This window comes from Panthera onca, chromosome B4, assembly GCF_046562875.1.
Source record: "Panthera onca isolate mPanOnc1 chromosome B4, mPanOnc1 haplotype 2, whole genome shotgun sequence".
In the NCBI taxonomy this organism is placed as follows: Eukaryota; Metazoa; Chordata; class Mammalia; order Carnivora; family Felidae; genus Panthera; species Panthera onca.
The window spans coordinates 93,352,890-93,373,416 of record NC_138345.1 but is presented as its reverse complement, the minus strand read 5'-3'; the positions used below and the strand labels follow the sequence as shown (position 1 = coordinate 93,373,416).

Here is a 20,527-nt window from a genome sequence, read left to right as displayed (position 1 = left end):
TGTCAAAGACTACAAAGTTTTGGTTCTACAAGATGAATCTGTCCTCGAGATCTACTACTCTACTGCATAGTGCCTACAGTTAACAATACTGTGTTGTATACTTAAAAATTGGTCAAGAGGGTAGATCTTCTGTTGTGTTCTTATATAAGCGTGATAATAAAGATTACTAAAGTGTGTATTTTTCATTGTTTAATGTATAAAGGAGAATGCATTTCTCATGCTCTTTCCCTGACAACACTCACCTTCACATACGCATTCAACAGATAATTGACTTACCTGTCAGGAGTCTTTATACCATTTCAGGTGCTCAGAAATCTCCCTAGAATTGGTTTAGACCCCTGCCTCGAAGAGGCATGTACTGTGTTTTCATCCACAGATCTCTTGTTGTCTGCTGCCCTTGATTGGTAGGCATTAGCTGGTGATTCGCTCTCAGAAAAGAACATCATGTATAAAATTTTGCTAGAACATGTGACTTTTCTGTCGTACTGTTCATTTCTCAAGTGTGATGACTGTCTTTTTTTTTTTTTTTTTTTTTTTTTACAATGAGGAAGCAGTTTAGATTTACCTCTACATCTATCGTATGAAATTTTAAAAGAGGAAATTGAGACAGAATATCCAAAAAGTAACATAGAATTTTACTCTGCTTCTTCTATCTAGTAACCATTTTCATTCCAAATCTCAAATATATCCAAACAGCAATACTCTAGGGACAAGTGGCATTTGAAACTTAAAAAAAAAAGAGACCCGCAACATCAAGTGACTTTTGCTATTTGCCTGGTACTTCACATACTCTGTTTCACCTGGTTATTATAACAGTGGTATAAAATACCATTATTGTCCTCCAATTTACATATAAAGAATTGAGATTAAATGAATTGTACATAGTAAATGACTGAGGAACCAAATTATTAGTAAATGACTGGAACCAAAGCCTGTCTTGTGCCAAATACTGAACTGTTTATTGTGAAGTTTCTGCAGTCACTTTTTTCACCGTCCTTCTTCCTTATCTCCTCCACCCTGTATCTCCTGCCCCCTAAATCCTGCCTCTGATCCCTGATTCTGAAGAAGTTGACAAGCATCCTCTGTCACCCAAGAAAAGTCCTGTATTAAATGGTTTTTATGTGCTAAGTGATTTTCTGTGGAATTCCTTGACCCCTTTTTGGTATTCAGTTTCATCTAAAGCAGTTTGGATTCTATCTTTTGGTGTAAAGATACATTTTTTTTTTCTATATGCCAGAACTCTTTGAGTATCCGGCAGGAGGAGAGATCGGAGATTCTGGTTTGCACACTTGCACGGGACATCTACCCACCAAAATGCCATCTCTTTGGAGAACAGTGGTTCTCCTTAAGAGCAGTACCGCCCCCTAGGGGAAATTTTGGAAATGTGAGGGGAAGGTTTAGGCCATAATTTACAAGTCTTTGGAGGGAGAACCCTCCTGATGTATTCTGATCTGGTCAGCAATGCACGGAATAGTTATGCATAGTAAAAACTGTAGCCCACGTTTTCTAATGCCCCCTAGATGAAGGACCAGTTTACAGTGATCTGAACCTAAAACCAAACTCTGTTTTATGTACAAATAAAAATAATTTTCTCACAGTTTTCATATATACTGAACTTTCCAGGAAAGTAACTGCACATAAATTGAGGAGAAATTCTATTTTGCTTAGCTCTGAACTTGATTGAGAGAAATTTCATATTCATAAAATCCTGACACCAGTGGCCATGCAACTGAATCAGTCTGCATTTGTAATGCATTCACGATGACCTTCAAGTATAGATCTAAGCATCTGACTTTCTCATTATGCCTTCCAGTGGATGGTGCTTAAGTTTTCACCTACTGTAAGTTGTTTTCCTTTTATTTCTCTTTTATATAATTTGAATGTTGATCTTTTTGAAGTTATATATGTAAATGTGTTTTCTATGAATACTATGCCGGCATAATAAAGGAAGAGTTGTAAAATATTGGACATGAAAAAAGAGGCATAAACGGATAGGGTTAAGAACTATTGATGTAAAATCACAGACATAGATTCAAGTTTATGTAGTCGGCATCCCAAAGATGTTTGGTCTGTTCTTAATGAACATGCCTGTCTGGAGGTAACACTGTGGTGACAGCAGTATCTAGAGTTGAGCAATAAAAATTGCCATTAGTTCTGTTTCCTTCTTTCAGTTTGTGTATCTAGAATGTCCCTTTCTTTAAGAGTACCTAGTAAGATAAAAAGAATCCTAAAGTAAAAAAGTTTTTAAAGATTATTTCAAATATCACTATAAATTAACTAACTTGAATTTATTTTTTAAATGTTTACTTTTAAAAAATTTTTCTTAATGTTTATTATTTTGAGAGAGACAGAGTGAGAGCAGGAGAGGGACAGAGAAAGAGGGAGACCCAGAATCCAAAGAAGGCTCCAGGCTCTAAGCTGTCAGGACAGAGCTCGATGTGGGGCTCGAACCCACGAACCATGAGATCATGACCTGAGCCGAAGTCAGATGCTTAACCGACTAAGCCACCTAGGCAACCCAATGTTTACTTATATTTTAAATACTTATTTTTGAGAGAGCGTGCACGCATGCATGGGGACTTGGGGGAGGGGCAGAGGATTGGAAGTGGGCTCTGTGCTGACAGCAGGGAGCCCCATGTAGGGCTCAGACTCACAGACCGGGAGATAATGACCTGAGCCAAAGTAGGATGCTAAACCGACTGAGCCACCCAGGAGCCCCTAAATGTTTATTTTTCAGAGAGAGAAAGAGAGAGAGAGAAGGGGACAGGGACAGAAAGAGACAGAAGATCCAAAATGGGTTCCACGCTGACAGCGGAGAGCCTGATGCAGGGCTTGATTGTGACCTGAGCTGAAGTCAGTCGCTTAAGCAACTGAGCCACCCAGGTGTCCCAACTAATGAATTTATTTTTATTTTTTTAACATTTATTTTTGAGAGAGAGAGAGAGAGAGACCCAGCATGAGCGGGGGAGGGGCAGAGAGAGGGAGACACAGAATCCGAAGCAGGTTCCAGGTTCTGAGCTGTCAGCACAGAGCCGAACGCAGGGCTTGAACTCACAGTCCGTGAGATAATGACCTGAGCCAAAGTAGGATGCTTAACCGACTGAGCCACCCAGGTGCCCCAAACTTGAACTTAAATTAGAAAAAAATATTACTTCCATTACCAGCATGCATTTGGGTTAGGGGAAGGAGATTAAATCATAACTTCCTATCTAATGATTTAAGGATATTCTTTCCTAGCCCCTTAGTGATTCAGTGTAATATAGTAAATTTGCTGAGAAGTTAGTAAATCCTAATTTGAGTTTGGTTTAAAGGAGACGGACATGAGTTTCACCTTAAAAATGTTTCTCATCTCTGTTCTGTGAGGATTGCTGCATGTCAGATGTTTTAAAGTATGTCTTTTCTGGTCTGTGACCCTTGGCATTACAGCTTCAGCAACCCCAGCTGGAGGGCTTAATCTCCTCTGCGTCAGAAAAAGGCTGTTTGCTTCAAACAAATTGCCTTCAAACTGGCTCCACAGACTTATCATGAACTTACCCAGAGCTAAAGATAACAGCCTTCGTGGTGGGGTATAAAGGCATCAACCATTGGTGCTTACGTGCTGGGAGGGTTTACCCTATCACAGAGCTTGGTGCAAGAAACCAGTGAAGCAGCCCTTCTATTTCAGTGAAGAGCTTTCCATTTGTTGCTTTCCCAGTTTTTTTAATTTTTCTGATAGGAAATCTCTGAGGAAACTAGAACCATACTTGAGCAAAACTGAAGTCACGTGAACAGTGACAGTTAACACGTGACAGTAACAGATATCCAAATACATGCCTAAGATACCTTACTAAGTACACAAGTATGTCATGAGTACAGTCAGGTGAAATTTAGTACGCTGTCCCATTTTTAGAGTGGGGATGGATGTTCAAGACCTTTTGATCACTCATCCAGTTAATCATGGCTTGTGTCAAAATGCTCACTCCTCCTGGAAGGCTTTCTCCAGTCCCCTGGGTGGAGTCACTGTCTCCCTGCACTCCTCTTCCTGAGCATCTTCTGTGACTCTATGTTGCACCTGGGGCCAGGGATCGGGCTGTGTTCATCTTTGTATCGTAGGTTCCATGTATGTGCTTATTAATGGACGAGCACTCTTAGGGTCAAAACTGAAGTTTTTCCATGCATAGTAAATGAAGAATGAATGTAAGTATACTCTCCTACAGTATGGTATAGTAATGTTATACTGTATAAGTATATAGGATGTATATTTTTATATATGCTTTTATACAGTTACATGTACTGTGTAACTAGGTATGTGACTTTATATCATTACATATATTGTATATAGTAGCATTTCAGTCTGTCAAGTATATTATGGTATTTTTATGGTATTCAGTGGAGCTTGTAAGAGTAATAGAAGAAAATAAAATGCATTCTCCAATTGAGTAGCCTTTATCTGAAATTCAACTCCATGTACATCTAGTATTAAGGTATAAATAAAATTAAAAAGTAATGAGGAAATGGCTGAGTTGCTGCTATTTTATGGTAAATAATGGAAGTTGGGGGGGCGCCTCGGGGGCTTGGTCGGTTAAGCGTCCGACTTCGGCTCAGGTCATGATCTCACGGTCCGTGAGTTCAGTCCCCACGTTGGGCTCTGTGCTGACAGCTCAGAGCCTGGAGCCTGTTTCAGATTCTGTGTCTCCCTCTCTCTCTGCTCCTCCCCTGTTCATGCTCTGTCTCTCTCTGTCTCAAGAATGAATAAACGTTAAAAAAAATTAAAAAAAAAATAATAATGGAAGTTGGAGACCACAGCTCAAGATAAGTCACTGGAATGTAGGATGTGGCAGCAGGGACGTGAGTGTCTTTCAGGCAGTGAAGGGCGTAATTGAATTATTCTGACAAGCCTAGAGTGGTTCTGTCCCCACCCCCCCGCCCCCCCCCCCCCCGCCAAGCCCTTGGACCCCCCAAACACTAACCAAACATGTATTGAGAGAAAAGAGAGTAAATATAGGAGATATGCATGCCTCTAGTAAGAAGAGTTTAAGTAAATCTCTCTTGTTTTATTTGAACAGTGCAAGAACAATTCAAGTGTCTATTTAGAGAATTTTAAAAGAGAGGAAGAGAATGCTGTGATAAAATCTGCCCCCCACCCCACACAGTTCAGAGATTTGAAACCCCTCGATTCAAAGTGTCTCTTCCATCCACACTCAAGTATGTTGTACAGGTTTAAGATGAAGGCATCGACATGTTTAGTTATTCTTGCTTCAAGTGGTTCAGAAAGACACAGGTTTTTTTTTTTTTTTTTTAAATTTTTTTTTTTTTTTTTTTTTTTTTTTGGGACAGAGAGAGACATAGCATGAACGGGGGAGGGACAGAGAGAGAGGGAGACACAGAGTCGGAAACAGGCTCCAGGCTCCGAGCCATCAGCCCAGAGCCTGACGCGGGGCTCGAACTCACGGACCGCGAGATCGTGACCTGGCTGAAGTCGGACGCTTAACCGACTGCGCCACCCAGGCGCCCCAGACACAGGTTTTTAAATTCATAGGTGGATAGACTGTTGAAGAACCTTCACTTTAATTTTTAGATCCCACTAAATATTCATTCCCTTGCCTGTTGTTGGTAACTCAGGCCCATCTGTTAAAATTCTCTTAAATGCAGGGGGTGGTAGTCACTCTTGTTGAGTATAGACACCTGGAGATGTATGGAACACACAGATGATTTTAACGTGCAGCAATTCAACAGATTCCCCATTACTTTTTAATTTTTTTAATGTTTATTTTGAGAGAGGGCACAAGCAGGGGAGGGGCAGAGAGATGGAGAGACAGAATCTCAAAGCAGGCTCTGCACCATCAACACAGAGCCCGACTTGGGGCTCACACTTACAAACTGCGAGATCATGACCTGAGCTGAGATCAAGAGTTAGATGCTTAACCGACTGAGCCACCCAGGCACCCCCCACCATTACTTTTTAATTAGAAAGATTTACATCCACCTTAATAATAGCCGATGTACATGAAGTTAAATTTCAGATAAAGGCTACCCAATTGGGGAATGTATTTTATTTTTTTCTATTAGTTTTAGGAACCCAGATGAATAATATTACTGTCCTAGAGGTAACCTAGAGGTAAGCCCAGCTGGTTTATTGTTACTGGTCAGTTACTGTTAAGTTCCTTTCTATTTTTGAAGAAACAGGAAGATAAATTGGGATATACTACATTCTGGCTCTAACAAGCAGTTTCATTCGGGTGGTCATCGTTTTAAGTTTTAAGAACATGTACTTTTAAATGCACAAAATGTGTTTACAGGATCTACAATGTACACTAGCTCCAAGTGTGGAAGTGGGCAGCGGTTGCAAAGGCCTTGACGTGGACGGGATTATTGACCTATTTCTAGGAATAGGAGCAAGAGCAGTGGAGCTGGAGCATAGCGAGCAAAGGGAGGGACCTACTGGATGAACTTGAAGAGGTGCTCAGAGGACAGATCATAGAGTACTTTGCAAGCCAATTCAAAATGGAGAGTTTGATTCTGTTCTGATAATAGTGGGGAACCACTGAAGGGTTTTAAGCACAGTAATATAAACTGAGGTAGGTTTTTAGAAAAATAACTTTGCTGGGGTGCCTGAGTGGCTCAGTCGGTTAAGCGTCCGACTTTGGCTCAGGTCATGATCTCAGGGTTCGTGGGTTTGAGCCCCACGTCGGGCTCTGTGCTGACAGCTCAGAGCCTGGATGGAGCCTACTTCGGATTCTGTGTCTCCCTCTCTCTGCTCCTCCCCAACCCATGCTCTCTCTCTCAAAAATGAGTAAACATTTAAAAAAATTTAAAAAAAAATAACTTTGCTGAACAGAGAATTAGAAAAAGTCAAGTATAGGGGCACCTGGGTGGCTCAGTCAGTTAAGCGTCTGACTTTGGCTCAGGCCATGATCTCACAGTTTGTGAGTTTGAGCCCTGCCTTGCTTCGGCTCCGTGCTGACAGCTCAGAGCCTGGAGCCTGTTTCAGATTCTGTGTCTCCCTCTCTCTCTGACCCTCCCCTGTTCATGGTCTGTCTCTCTCTGTCTCAAAAATAAATACGTTAAAAAAAAAATTAGAAAAAGTCAAGTATAGAAGCAGAGAGAATAATCCAATTATAATAATCCAGGCAAATGGTAATGGTGGTGATTTTGATTAAGATGCTGTGTTAATAATAGAAAGAAGTGGAGGGATTAGAGGTTTGTTTCAGAAATAAAACCAACAGGGACACCTGGGTGGCTCAGTCAGTTAAACATCCGACTCTTGATTTCAGCTCAGGCCATGATCTCACAGTTGTGGGATCGAGGTCCTTGTCGGGCTCTGTGCCAGGCATGGGGCCTGTTTGGAATTCCCTCTCTGTCTGCCTCCCTCCCCCAACTCACACATTTTTTTCTCTAAAAATAAATAAATACTTAAAAAAAATACTTGCTAATGGATTGGAAGGAGAAGGGGGAGATCAGAAGGAAAAAAAAAATCCAGGATCACCTTTAGCTCTTATGCTTGGCCAACTGACACTGTGAGGTATTATTGACCAAGATGGGGGCAACTAGAAAAAGAGCAGTTTGGGTTGAAATCAAGAACTCTGATTTAGACAACTTTTTAGAAGTTTGAGGTCCTTAGTAGACCTCCAACGGGATGTCCAGTAGACACTTGGGTATGGATGGGAGTTTGAGGAAGAGGTTTGGCTAGAGAAATATACTTGAGTCAGCAATATAAATGGTGTTGAAACCCATGTAACTGAAAATAATAGGCAAGTGAAGATGAAAGAAGGCCAGAATAGAGCTATAGGACACTATGGCATTTAGAGTCTGATAAACATAGAAGCCAGTAAAGGAGATGAAAAGAAAATCAGCAAAAAAGTAGGAGGAAAATGAGGAGTGGTATCACAGACCTCAAGGAAGGGTGGCAGCTCAAGAAGGAGGCTCTTTGGGGTCCCCTGACCACCCACTAGTGATTTGCTAGAAGGACTCACAACTCCACAAAGTCCTACTCCTAGCTAAGGTTTATTAAGCAGAAGATACGGTGCGGGAATAGCACTGTGATTTACATAGTCTATGATCTTCATAGACTAAGACTTGAAAGATCAACACAGGCTTCCTTGCTCTCCCTCTGTGAGATTACCACAGACACCTGTTTCTCCAGCTGTGAACTGTACCTCCACCTAGGGAAGCCCACTCAAGTCTTGGCAGTCCAGAGTCCTTTAAGGGAGCTGATCGTATAAACTCTGACCATTCAGAGTCTAGCCTCCCACAAGGTACCAGGTGTATATCATGAATCTTCATGTTTACTTTTGCTTTTGCCTTAGTACATCCTGACCCACTGACTTATGTCAGTGGGTCAAAATAACATCATTAGTTAGTGAACATCTCAGGAATACTGTGCCCAGAGTTTGGTTAAGAGGTTTCCCAGGGATAAGCAAGAAGTGAGTAAAAGAGACTGGCTGTTTTAACTCTTTGCTTGCTGAGGTCATGGTTAACCAACCATGTTGAATGCTGCTGTAACTGAAAACTGAGCTGTAAAGGGAAGCGATCTTTCCAGAAGTATAGTTAAATTCTCTTTTTCTCTAGATATATTTATTCCACTTATTCAAAGGACATTTATTGAATCCCTAATATAGTTTATGGCATGTGCTAGCATAGGAATATAGAGATAAAGAAGTTAGACATGGTCCCTGCGCTGATGGGGTTGACAACCTGAGAAGTGAGTCGGAGAGAAGAAACCTCCAATAAATTACAAGTGTGATTGGTCCCTTAGGAGCAATGGCAAGGAGACATACTGTGGCCCACACCTGCAGGATAGAGAGAAGTCAGCCAGGTGAAAGGGGAAGGCAGAGCAGTAATTAGCACATTCAGAGGCCTGGTGGTGAAGGAGCTATTGACCTGGAGGAACAAAAGAAGTTCAGATGGCTGAAGAGGGGAGCAAGTGTGGAGGGGAGAGAGGAGGTGAGGCGGGCAGATCATGGAGGACCTTGTATACTTTGTTAAAGACTTTTTACTTCATCTAGAAGGAGCCATAATCATCCTAGGGATCCATGCCTGGTAGGAAAATAACAACTTTGTTTTCTCGATTGGAAGATTTCTGATAATTTTACATTTTATTTTGCATTACAATAAAGATTCATTTTTTTTTAAGATAAGAGTTCTTGTTTTTTTAATGTTTTATTTATTTTTGAGTGAGAGAGAACATGGATGCACATGTGCATGTGAGCAGCGGGGAGAGGGGGGCAGAGGATCCACAGCAGGTTCTGTGCTGACAGCAGTGAGCCTGGTGCAGAGCTTGAACTCATGAACGTGACCGAGCCAAAGTCAGACTCTCAACTGACTGAGCCACCCAAGGCAGCCCATTAAAGTTCCATTTAAGAAATAAGGTAGAACAGCCATTCTGGGAGGGGAGGGGGGAGTGAGAAAATACTAACACACCAGGCAGAGTAAATCAGAATACCAAAAAAATGCAATATTAAATCTAAGAATAACAGTTCCCAAGAACTACTGGCGTGAAATGTTCTGATATAAATACTACAATTGGATTGAATTGTTCATTTAAGTCTTAAAGGTTATTTTTACCAATAGAATTTATTAGGAACATTTCAACAGTGTGTGACACATACTATCTTCTCTTTTTTGTCCTCAGAGCACAGATCACATGAAAGGAAATGATTTTTTTTTAATCAGTGATTTTGGAGACAAATTCTGTGTATGCTATACTTATACAGAAACTGATAAATATTAAACCTAGAAATCAAAGAGAAATGCCAGAGTATGATAGGAACAGATACCTTTCTTCTATAGGTATTGAGATATAATTGGCATATAACATTGTGTAAGTTTAAAATGTAGAACATGATTTGATATACATTTATGGTAAAATGATTGCTGTAATAAGATTAGTTAACACATCTTTCACCTCATCACTGCTATTTTGTTGTGGTGATAGTGGTGGTGGTGAGAACATTTAAGATCTACTCTTGGCAACTTTGAAGCGTATAATACAGTTTTGTTAACTGTAGTCCATGGGCTATCCATTAGATCCTCGGAACTTATTTGTCTTAGAATTGGAAGTTTGTAACCTTTGATCAACATCTTCCCCTTTCCCCTGCTCCCTAGTCCTTGGCAATGACCAATCCACTGTTTCTATGAGTTTGGCTTTTTTATATTCCACCTAGAAGTGAGATTACAGAATGTTTATCTTTCTATGTCTGACTTCTTTTATTTAGTATAATGCCTTCAAGTTTTATCCATGTTGTCTCAAATGGCAGGATTTCCTTCTTTTTTATGGCTGAATAATATTCCATTATATATAATAGACAATTTAATATATATTCTATATGATAGATAATATATATGTATGTTATATGTTTTCATTTATCCATTCATCCACCTGTGGACACTTGGGTTTTTTCCACGTCTTGGCTATTGTGAATAATGCTGCAGTGAACATGGGGGTGCAGAGATCTCTTAGAGACAGTGATTTCATTCTCCTTGGAGATATATCCAGAAGTGGGGTTGCTGAATCATATAGTAGTTCTAGTTGTTGTTGCTTTTTTTTTATGTTTGCTTATTTTTGAGAGAGCACAAGCAGGGGAAGGGCAGAGAGGGACGGAGACAAAGAATCCGAAGCTCCAGGCTCCGAGCTGTCTGCAGAGCCTAACATGGGGCTTGAACCCACGAATTGTGTGATCATGGCTTGAGCTGAAGTTGGACGTTTAATTGACTTAACCAACACTTACCAGGCTCCCCAGTAGTTCCAGTTTTAATTTTTTGGGGGAACTGATATGCTGTTTTCCATAATGGCTGTCCCATTTCATATTCCCACCGACAGTACACAGATACTTTCTACTTAAAAATAATCTTGGGATATTATGAAAGGCCACCATTTGCATTTCCAGGTAGTAGCAGCAGCACCGAGAGGGAACCTAATCCTGGTGTCATTTTCTAGGGAAGCTATTCGGCAGGAACGGTGAGGATGGGAAATGAAAGAAACACAAGTGCTGCTTCCTGAGCACGTTAGGTACCAGGCGCTATGCTGGGCCCTTTACACATTTTCCTCATTCAAGCTTTGTAAAAACTCTGAGTTCTTTACCTTCCCGTTTTAGAGCTGAGTACAAATAGATTTCAAAGATGAAGCAATTGATGACCCAAACTTCAGTCTGGGTAACTGATAGATTTGGGTCATTCACCCAAATTTTTGTCTTAGTAATTCATTTATGTATTTATTCAAATGTTTACGGAGCTCCTGTTGTCTACCAGAATGTGTGTGGGAGGATTCAAAGAACAACAAGACCTGAACCTTTCTCTTTAGGAACCAGGCCTGAGGGCCTTACACCCACCCAGTTACCGCCTTGGGAAAAGCGCTGTAACAGGGCTACGGACATTCAAAGGCCTACCCTTGCAGGGTGCTTGGTAAAGTCTAGAAAGGCTTATCAGGGAAGCTGATACTTAAAATAAAGCTTTGAATGTTATCAGGCAGACAGGTGAGAGCATAAGAATTCCAGGTAAAGTGAATGAAAACACAGACCACAGTCCAGGGGGCATGGTGGAGCCCTGTATGCTCAGGACACCCTTGTGTGTGTGATCCAGGGTAAAGATTTGCTGGCCATTTCTCCTCTGTCTTAGCATCTAGAGTATCTTAGCTTGTGCTCACTAGAAAATACAAAGTTTTAGAAGGATGTTGTCATTATGGGGCTTTTTTTTTTTTTTGAAACACATTGTTCAAGAACAGTGATAAATAGGGAAAATATTTTGACTCCCGTAACTCTTAACTAAAATTGCAATATTTGTAGCCCCAAGGGAATTATGTTTCCATAGGACATTCTGTTCTCTGTCCTTGGGAAAATGTTTAAAAAGGAATAAGAAAGGGTATCTGAGGATTAGTAATGAAGTTCTACACTTGATTGAATGCCTACTGTGTGCTAGCTCCTTACTTATATGCATTATTTAAAAAAATTTTTTTTAAATGTTTATTCACTTTTTGAGAGACAGAAACAGAGTGTGAGCAGGGCAGGGGACAGAGAGAGAGGGAGACACAGAATCAGAAGCAGGCTCCAGGCTTTGAGCTGTCAGCACAGAGCCCAACGTGGGGCTTGAACTCACAAGCTGTGAGATCATGACCTGAGCTGAAGTCAGACACTCAACTGACGGAACATGAGTGGCAGAGGGGCAGAGAGAGGGAGACACAGAATCCGAAGCAGACTCCGGGCTCTGAGCTGTCAGCACAGAGCCTGATGCGGGGCTTGAACTCACAGACTATGAGATCATGACCTAAGCTGAAGTTGGATGCTCAGCTGACTGAGCCACCCAGGCACCCCTGTATGCATTATTTTAAATCCTGATATCCATCTGGGAAGTCAGTGGTGTTCTCTCTCTTTTACAGATGGAAACTGAGGCTTTGAGAAAGATAACATGCCCAAGACATGTTAGCTAGTAAGTGGCAGGGCTGGGAATTCACACCCAGGTCTGTCAGAATTCAGAGCCCCAGTTCAGTTTTCAAATGGTCTCTAGAGCCTCGGGGCTTCTGTTGCGGTGACTTCAGTTGTCCTTCCCTAATCCAGAGCAGCTCAGCTTTAACTTTTTAGATTGGATATTTTAAATTAGAATAAAGGTTGCGTGACCAGTGGCAGGCAGCATGCAAACGACTGCCTTGACCGTGGATGTGCGGTAAGCATGGCAATGTGCTCAGCTGTCTGGCGGGTGCCAAGGAGTATCACTCCCTGCCCTTTGGAACGCAGATGCTTTACAGAGGGTTCAGAGGCCTCTGAAACTGATCAAGCAAGATTGTGTCTGTTAGAAAATATTGAATATACTCTGTATATCAAACCAAATGCTAGGAGGTTGTGTAAATAAGAGCGTCTTGGCGGATCACCTATGTGTTGGTTTAAGCAAAAGATCTCACTCTTGACCCTCCCCATGCCGAAATCCTTGCTATGCTCTAGGAAGACACAACCTCTCTAAATATCTCAAAATGCTTAGAAACAGTCACCTCTACTCATTTGCCTGGGCCCAGAAGATCCCCCTCACAACTGAGATTCAGACCCGGCTGATGGACACGGTAGAATGAGAGAGCAGGGGGTGCAGAATCTGGCCATCAGGAACTTTGGATTTTCCAATGAGCACAGACTGAGATACCTTAGATCTCAGGACCTGAGATCTGAGATACCTTAGAGGCTGCAGGACCCATGGTGAGGACGGTGCGTAAGATGTCAAGCCACCTGATTGGCAGGACAGAGTTCTGTCGGCATCCTTACTGTAAGTCTGCGAGGAGGAGGTTGGCCGTCCAACACACCAGCCTCAGCTCCTCTTGTGCAGCCTGTGAATGAGATGGTCGGGTCAGACAAGTAACCTTGTCACTGGGGTCCCACTCACTAGAGGTGGAGAGAGAAGTGAATTAAGGAAGGAAAACAGAATAACCTTTCACTTTGGGGAGATGAACAGAATCCAGGCTCTTACACCGAAGCCTGCTCTGTCAGTAGGCCAAACTACATGTCCTCTAAGAGATGTCTTATGAGCTGGCATAAAGTTACACTGTGGTCTAGTGAGAAATCATTTGTTTTTGAGGTGGAAACACTAGGGAACTAGGGTGAACTAATGGTATAGAGTGCTTCCCGGGGGCGGGTAACTCTCCAGGCATCTGAGTTCCATCTGAGCTCTTAGGCTCCAATGCATCATGGTGTGATCCCCGAGGTTGTGACGAGTGAGAAGTTTAATAATGCCCCTTCTCTCATTCACCCTTTTTGTATAGCCACCTTTAAAACAAGTTCTCATCTGGCACTCATTCTAAAAATAGGTTTTTAAAGTAAGCGGTAGGGTGAAAATGGAGCACTTATTAATCTTTTTGTTTTTGAGAGAGCGTGCGCACCCATGCGAGCAGGGGAGTAGCAGAGAAAGAGAGAGAGAGAAACCCAAGCAGGCGCCACACTGTCAGCACAGAGTCTGACATGGGGTGGGGGGCTCAATCTCATGCAACCATGAGATCATGACCTGAGGTGAAACCAAGGGTCGGCCACTTAACTGACTGAGCCACCCAGGCACCTAGTGAAGTAATCTTAATTTTTACAGTATCGGTAAGAAGGAGATCTTGATATCAGGAATTAAAATTGGGGAGCTATCAGAATGGGGAGATATACCATATTTATATCCACATCTGTAAATACACAGATATTTGAAAATGATAAGAAGAGTGTTTAATAGTGGTTAAGATTCTGTTATGCTCTTCAGTAGCTGTGAGTTAGAGCAAGTTTCTTACCCTCTGTGGACCTGTTTCCTCTTTTATAAGATGGAAATGGTAGTGTTAGCCTTGTGGGTTAAATAAGTTAATAGATGTGAAGTGCTCAGGATGTGATTGGCACGTAAGAATGCTCTAGATGCACATGCTATTATTGCTGTTACATGAAGTGGGATGTTTGGCAACTCGAAAGCATGGCAGTGACTGACACGCTTCGCTTCGATGTTTAAAGCAATTAAAGTTACGACTCACTGAGGGCATCTTTGCCATCGGGCACAGGGAGAGGCAGTATTTGTGCTTTATCTCATTGAGTTTTTATGCTCTCTGTGAGGTAAATACCAATGGACAGCTTTAGAGCCTGACTTGCCAGTGGTTAAGTGACTTGCCCAGGGCCATGAAGCAAAGAGTGGGCAGATTCAGACCAGAGCTCTCAGTCTTTGGAGTTTGGCTACCCCCACACCTCTAGGTTTAGGCTGACCTCATTCCTGCCAGCACACCTGGTGACCTGGGCCAAACAAGTTACAGCATCCAAGCCAGACTCCATTTTACAGAAGAGGAACATGAGGCTGTTAGATTAAGTGAATTGACAAAGGTGCCCCTCTAATTAGACTGTGAAGTCCAGATTAGGAAACCAGATCTAATACAAAGGCTGTGTCTCTTTAAGTAGGGCCCAATTGCTTATGATCTGTTTGCCAAAAAAGACTCAGGATAAATTATCAGATATCACATAACTGATTCCTTTGGGATTTAGCATATAAATGCTCAGATACTGTGTAACACATCATCCTTTGCTTTTTTAAATTTTAAAAATTTATTTTAATTATTTATTGATTTTAGGGAGAGAGAGAATGAGCCCAAGAAGGGGAGAGGGGCAAAGGGGGGGCGGGGAGAGAGAGAGAGAGAATGAACGAATGAATAAATGAATGAATCTTAAGCAGGCTGCATGCTTAGCACGGAGCCAGATGCGAGGCTTAATCCCATGATCCTTGGGATCATGACCTGAGCTGAAATCAAAAGTCAGATGCTCAACTGCCTGAGCCACCCAGGCACCCCTCATCCTTTCCTTTAATTAGCTTGTATCTATATACTTGACAGTGTGAATGAACATAGGCTAATAAGGAATTTTTTTGTTTTTCCACTTTTGTATTTGCTTTGAAAAATCCCCTTTAAGAGGTGTAAGATTGGGGCACCTGGGTGGCTTAGTCGGTTAAGCGTCCAGCATCAGCTCAGGTCATGATCTCGTGGTCAGTGAGTTCGAGCCCCGTGTCGGGCTCTGTGCTGACAGCTCGGAGCCTGGGGCTGCTTTGGATTCTGTGTCTCCCTCTCTCTCCGTCCCTCCCCCACTCACGCTCTGTCTCTCTCAATCAAAAATAAACATTAAAAAAAAAAGGTATAAGATCATGTTTAACAATAGTGTAGTAATCTTAGGAAAAGACCAACCCGTATTTTTATCACTGGCTCTCAGCAGATGAGGGCTTTCTATTCCACAGAGAAACACGTTGGAGTAAAGTATGTGTAAGGATGTAGATTTGCATCATTTTTTGTAACAGTATAAAATGAAAATGATAGTCCTTAGCATCTAACTAATGCTATTAGATTGTATACATAAAGTAATTAAAATGACAAATTTTATGTTTTACCACAGTTAAAAAAAAAAAAATAATGTAATGTACCCAAACCATCAAATTGTACACTTTCTGTGGGCAAATTATGTGTGAATTATATCTTAATAAAGCTGTGCAAAAATAAAACCATACATTTGTCAATAGGAAACAGATTAAATTATGCTATACCTAGTCAATGGAATATTAAAATGCCTTTATTTTTTTTTTTAAATGTTTATTTATTTTTGAGACAGAGAGAGACAGAGCATGAACGGGGCAGGGGCAGAGAGAGGGAGACACAGAATCTGAAACAGGCTCCAGGCTCTGAGCTGTCAGCACAGAGCCCGACGCGGGGCTCGAACTCACGGACCGCGAGATCGTGACCTGAGCCGAAGTCGGACGCTCAACCGACTAAGACACCCAGGCGCCCCTAGTCAATGGAATATTATACAAACTTTATAAAATGAGGTAGATTTATGTTTTTGATAGGGAAGATGTCCAAAATATATTTTGAAGGAAAAAAAAATTCATGCCAAACATTTTTCTTTGCATTTGTATATATATATATATGCACGTGTCTGTAGTTTTAGAGGTATCACTATGTAAGTATTGTTGCACAACTTGCCTTTTTCACTTATGCATGTTGGGGTTTGGTACATGTAGTATTACAGGTCTTGCCTGCTGTCTGCAAGTAGAGCATTGCTGTGAAACCTTTCCTAAACCTGAGTGGAGTAAAGTGAAGAAGCGATTACTAGTAATTTACGTGGGGCATTTTTTTAATAATTTTTTCAATGTTTATTTTTATTTATTTACTTATTTATTTATTTTTAATGTTTATTTTTGAGAGAGACAGAGCATGAGCAGAGGAGGGGCAGAGAGAGAAGGAGACACAGAATCCAAAGCAGGCTCCAGGCTCTGAACTGTCAGCACAGGGCCTGATGCAGGGCTCAAACTCACAAACTATGAGACCATGACCTGAGCTGAAGTCTGTTGCTTAACTGACTGAGCCACCCAGGTGCCTCTATATGGAACATTTTTTGTGTTCACAGACCCAAAAAAATAACTTCTCTGAGGCTTTTCTGATACCTTAGGACACCTCTTACTAACTGATGCACAAAATAATCAAGATAAGCACAGAGGCTCACAGACACGGTTCTGTGGTGGCTTGATGCTGAGATGTTGTGTGCAGGTCCCAGGAGGGAGCTTGGTGGGGTCCTTCCCTCTGCTGCCCAGCCACCGCTGCCCCTGTGACAGAGCCAGTTGCAGGACAGATGCTGGATGCTATTTTTGCCTTCGCCTTTTTTCACAAAACCAAAAATCTTCAGGTTTCTTTCAGTAAGCAAAAACAGGTGCTAATGTAGGTCTTTCGTAAAAGCGAAGTGCTGTAACACACACTTTCAAAAAGCAGGGGTAACTGTACCTCACGGTCTTTAGCTGCTTCATACTATTCATGGTTTGATTTTCCCAGAGTTTGTATAATCATTTCCATATTGATGATTATTTAGGGCATTTACAACTTTCAGATATCTCGCACAGTGTTATGATTGATACCCTTGAACGAGCTCGCGAACTCAATAATTTCTCCAGGTAGGCATTGCTAAGTCAAAAGGTATGTTCATTTTTGTACTTGGTAGATTCTGGCAAATTGCCCTCCAGTAAGATGGATTAATAATATTCCAACACCACATGAATATGTACTTTCCCCAACACTTTAAATTTTTTCCAATCCAATCGTTTTTTAAAAATCTCCATTTTAAATTGCATTTTCATGATTGAAAATCAGAATGAGTGTTTTCGCATTTATTTAACATTAAATAAACACTGAGTTTCTGCAGTAGATTCTGGATACAGCAGTGAACAACCATGAATCCCTGGCTGCCTGGAATTTACGTTCAAAGTTTATTGGCCATTTATATTTCCTCATGTCCTTTGCCCCTTTTTATACTTACATGTAGGCTTTAAATATTCTGGACTTCCTTTGTGATCTATGTGGCAAATATTTTCACCCATTCTATGATTTGTCTTTTATTGTTTAAGATCTATACAAATAGAAATACTGTTTTCAATATATTTTGCCTTATGCAAGTTTTAATTTTTATAAAGTCATAGTCTTCAATCTTTTTCTTTATGCTTTTATGTTTTAGGTCTTATTTAAAACAGCCTGCCTTTACCCTAAGGCCATAAATATAGTTATACTTTTTTTCAGTATTTTTATGGTTTTAGTTTTATGTTCAGCACCTGAATCCATCTGGAATCTATTCTTGTGAATGGAGTGTGTGTGGATAGATTTCACATCCTACGTACAGTATATATATTTCTGTGAATGTTCAAATACACATTTTTTTAAATGTTTATTTTGAGAGTGAGCATGTGTGTGTGCACACAAGCAGGGGAGGGGCAGAGAGTGGTAGAGAATTCCAAGCAGGCTCCACGCTCAGTGCAGAGCCCAACATGGGGCTCGATCTCATGAGAGCTGGATGCTTAACTGACCACCCAGACACCCTTCAAAAAAATTTTTTTAAAAGCATATGTGATTTTTGTAAGCAGAAAGAAACATGAGGATTTTGAAAAGATATTTTGGGGGCACTTGGCTCAGTCAGTGGAGCATGGGCTCTTGATCTCAGGGTTGTGAGTTCGAGCCACACATTGGGTGTAGAGATTACTTAAAAATAAACTCTAAAAAAAAAGGGGGGGGGGAGGGAGGGAGGAACCAGACACTTAGGGAGTAGATGTCCAGAGGAGAAAGGGTAATGTGATAGGAAAGACGGCCGTGGCCTGTGGAGTAAATGTGGGTCATAATGGGTCTAGGGAAGGACAGAGGCAGAAAGATGAGACCATGGGCCACCTTGTATCCTTGTTCTGCTGCGGAACCTCAGGAGATAAATGGAACTTCTCCAGTCCATGAAATGTCACAGCTTCAGAATACAAGAACCAGAAAATACACCAGAATGAATCAGAGATTGGATTCTTTGGTATTTCTAGTTGTAATGTAATAGGATTATTAATCTATCATCTGGGACAAAAATGACTTTGGGGTAATACCCTATTTAAAAATAACCCAACCCTGGGCTAATGATTGACTTTATTTCCATTTATTATGGCTACCAGAGGTTCAAAATGGACTACTAATTTGCAGGTGTGTTAATTAACCCTTTTTAGATTTAAGAATTTCTTCAGAGAGTTTATTTTTAAGAGTTTTCTGTTTAACACATCTGAAAGAATGCATATATGAAGAATTGAGATATGAGAAAGCATTGGTTCAACATTAAGGAATCTACAAGAATTAGGATTTGGTGAAGGTAGAAGAGATTACCTAAAATAAACATTTTTTTAAAATTCGGGACGCCTGGGTGGCTGAGTCGGTTGAGCGTCTCACTTCAGCTCAGGTCATGATCTCACGCTCATGAGTTCAAGCCCCGCATTGGGCTCTGTGCTGACAGCTCAGAGCCTGGAGCCTGCTTCAGCTTCTGTGTCTCCCTCTCTCTCTCTCTCTGCCCCTCTCCCACTCGCTCTGTCTCTCAAAAATAAATTTAAAAAAGCATTTAAAAAAATTAAATAATTAATTAATTAATAATAAAAAATAAAAATTGGAAACTGCAGGAGCACCTGGGTGGCTCAGTCAGTTGAGTGTCTGACTCTTGATTTTGGCTCCGGTCATTATCCCAGGGTTGTGGGATCAAGCCCTACATCAGGCTGTGCACTGAGCATGGAGCCTGCTTAAGAGTCTCATTTTCTCTCTCTCTCCCTCCCTCCTTTCTCCCCGCCTCTCCTTCCGTCTCTCTCCCCCATTCTTGCTCCTCCCTCTGAAATTAAAAAAAATGTTTTTAATTGGAAAGTGCAACCAAAATACACTGTTAGAATCCCTATTGACACTTCAGAGTCTTCATAAGACTTCCTCCATGATGTTTATGAAACCAGGGAGCCTCCATTTGCTGCTATATGTAGGATTCCTCAAATGTCAAACAGAAATAAGGGGACTCCTGATTGGCCTCCGTGTTTTAAACATTCTGCCCACTCCATCCCACCCCCAGCTTCTTAATGAAACAGGTCTCCATCTTCAGAACCTGAAGGGGGATATTGTGTGGCTACAGTATGGGTAACAAATGAATAAGCCTTCAGTAGATCATTCTTCAAAGAGGGCGGGAGTGGGAACGAGTCTGGACTAATCCACTCAAAACCACCTCAGTACCTTTCTTCCTTTGGCATTAGAACTATGCAACCCTGTACTTTGTGTGTTACACCAGTGAGCTATACCAGTTCATCTGTCAGACACACATGATCACTTGCTATGTGCCAGACCCCGTTCCAAGTGCTTTTTGCGGGTTAGTTCATTTACTCCTTCTGACAACCCCGTGAAGGTACAGTTACAAGCCTTATGTACACACAGGGAAACTCGGGCTCCAAGGAGCTAAATTGAGTGCAGGGTCACACAAGAAGCAGAATCACAATTTGGACCCAGGTAGTCTGGCTCCAGGTAGGCATAACCACTACGCTGATCCTGCCTCCAAATTGGCTATTTTGGCAAATGCAATGATCAGGAAAGAATTATACTCTGATGAACTCTTGTGAGGTGGAGCTGAGAAACCTGTGTCAGGAAGTGTCTGTCGTTATCCAGCCATCCTGGGAACTTCTTGTAAGCTGAAAATTAGCTGCCGTTCCAGCCCACCTACACCCCAGACTGGCCCTTTGACTTCACTTACTGTGTGAGCTCTGTAGTTCCTGGCAA

General features: G+C 41.5%; 1 protein-coding gene across 8 annotated transcripts in view; it reads left to right on the top strand.

Annotated features, from left to right (window-relative positions):
* The window catches only part of CPM (carboxypeptidase M), an 82,813-nt gene that overhangs the window by 7,511 nt on the left and 54,775 nt on the right, over window positions 1-20,527 (top strand). The window lies entirely within an intron of this gene.